At 38.0% G+C, this 2,446-nt stretch overlaps 1 protein-coding gene across 2 annotated transcripts in view; it reads left to right on the top strand.

Moving 5' to 3' along the window:
- The window catches only part of LOC106876533 (uncharacterized), a 152,231-nt gene that overhangs the window by 145,563 nt on the left and 4,222 nt on the right, over nucleotides 1-2,446 (top strand). The gene's annotated exons all lie outside the window — the stretch shown is intronic.

The following is a 2,446-nucleotide window of genomic DNA, read 5'->3' as shown; positions in this document are numbered from 1 at the left end:
AAAAAAAAAAAAAAAAAATGTTTGAGAAATACTGTTCTCATGTATTTAAGAGAAACCTAGGCTTTACAGACTGGAAGAGAAAATTTTTCAAAACAAATAGTTAACAGACTGATTTATTTTTGTTTTTGCATTTGCATTATACTTTACAGAGTCTCTGTAGATTGAACTGCTACTTCTCCACATTGAGAGGTCACAGACTAAGGACATGTGACTAAAATACTACAAGAAGTAATTGCCAAATGGATTCTTCAAGCTGAGCCTAGGAGTAGACTAAGGACAAGATGATTGGATGATATCCATAGTTTCAGTTGATCATGTTTGGGAATCCAGCTGGAAAGTGCAATGACAGTTAGTACTGATAGGACTCTATGGGGGTTGCACCTGAAGACTTTACCCCAATGACCCTCCCAGGAATAAGGGGCAGAGAAGATGAATGAATAATAAAGAATAGAATGGGGGCTGATATTTTATCACTTGCTTCTGGAGGAGGGACCTGAGGACTCTTCCCCCATGAACCTCCTAGGAGTTGTGAGTGGAAAAGATAGATGGATGGATATTTAATAAAATTTAGTACAATTTGTTATTGGTATTATTGGTTGGAATTTTTTTCTTTTTAGGTTAAGATTTAGGATTATGTTTAAGTTTCATGTTAGGGCATAAGGTTTACAGATAGGATTTGGAGTTAGAGTTTAGGATTAGGATTTAGGGCTGGGTTTAGATCTGAATGTTTAGGATTTGGAATTAAGGAATAGGATGATTACAATTATAATGCTACATTTATAATGAACTTTCTTTGGTTATGCTCATAACTCATATTTCTAGCTCACGATCAACAAGCAAAATGAATCAGGTTATTTACTATTTGTTTCGGATGGTAAAGTCTTGAATACATTATATTTAGACACATATTCCTCAAAAGTATTCTCGACTATATAATATTAACAAACCTATTTTGTTATTATCAAAACTTTCAGCCTATGATTTTACATTCATTTTTTTTTCATGCTAGCTTAAGTTGGATGAATACTTATGACAAGCATTATTTTACTGCTGGATGCTTATGGGAATTTCTGCTTTATGTGCCTTGGAAAGCAGAGAGATAGAGGACTATTTAACAATGCCATCATAACTTCACTATATTTTTTCAGACAATTTCATGCAAAGACACAGAATGTAAGCATCTACACACACAGATGCATGCATATATATGGTATATATTCCATACAATTTCTTTCTACCAATTCCGTTCACATGGTATTGGCTGGTCCAAGACAACAGTAAAAGACATTTGTCCCTGGTGCCATGCAGTGAGATACAATTCAAAACTATGTGGTTATGAAGCATACTCCATGTCAATACTTTAGCACTGTATCAACCAGATTTTCAGATGTTGTACATTGCTGGTCTCAATGTGCTTCCTCACAATGTAGTAGTTTACAAATGATGCCACACGCCTGGCTAGGCATACAAGCTGACATTCCCCTTGAACAGAATGCCAATCCTTTGCAGAGTTGCCCATTTACAGATGAGTTAACTGAAGCAATGGAACAATGTGAAATGGAGTGTTTTATTCAAGAACACAATGCACTATGGGTCTTGGAATCAAAACCATGTTCTTGCAAGTGTAGGTGCTATGCTCTAATCATGCATATTCACTATAGCTAATAATCATCATCATTTAACGCCTGCTTTCTATACTAACATGGGTTAGACGATTTGATTGAAAACTGGTTAGCTAGAGAGCTGCACCAGGTTCCAGACTGATTTTGCATGGTTTCTACTGCTGGATGCCCTTCCTAACACCAACCACTCTAAGAGTGTAATGGGTGCTTTTTATGCGCCACTGGCACAGGTGCCATTTACATGACACTGGCGATGGCTGAAACTCTGATTTCATGGATGTCACAACTATGATTCATGGGTGCCATGTCAGTACCGCCTGACTGGCCTTTGTGCCGGTGGCATGTAAAAGCACCCACTACACTCTCTGAGTGGTTGGCATTAGGAAGGGCATCCAGCTGTAGAAACATTGCCAAATCAGATTGGAGCCTGGTGTAGCCATCTGGTTTCACCAGTCTTCAGTCAAATCGTCCAACCCATGCTAGCATGGAAAGCGGACGTTAAACGACGACGATGATGATGATGATGATGACAACTATGATTTCACTTGGCTTGATGAGTCTTCTCTAGCACAGCATATCATCAAAGGTCTCAGTCAATTGTCATCACCTCCTTGAAGCCCAGTATTCAATGATCATGCTTCACCACCTCATCCCTAGCCTCCATGAGGCCCAACGTTTGAAGATCATGCTACTTGCAACAACCACAACTACAATTTCACAGGTGCCATTTACATGACACTGGCAATGACTACAACATCACTTGGCTTAATGAGTCTTCTCAAGCACAGCTAATATATATATATATATATATATATATATATATA

The sequence above is a fragment of the Octopus bimaculoides genome, chromosome 5 (genome assembly GCF_001194135.2).
Source record: "Octopus bimaculoides isolate UCB-OBI-ISO-001 chromosome 5, ASM119413v2, whole genome shotgun sequence".
Classification (NCBI taxonomy): Eukaryota; Metazoa; Mollusca; class Cephalopoda; order Octopoda; family Octopodidae; genus Octopus; species Octopus bimaculoides.
The sequence above is the reverse complement of the archived record's forward strand: the minus strand, read 5'-3'. Positions and strand labels throughout refer to the sequence as shown.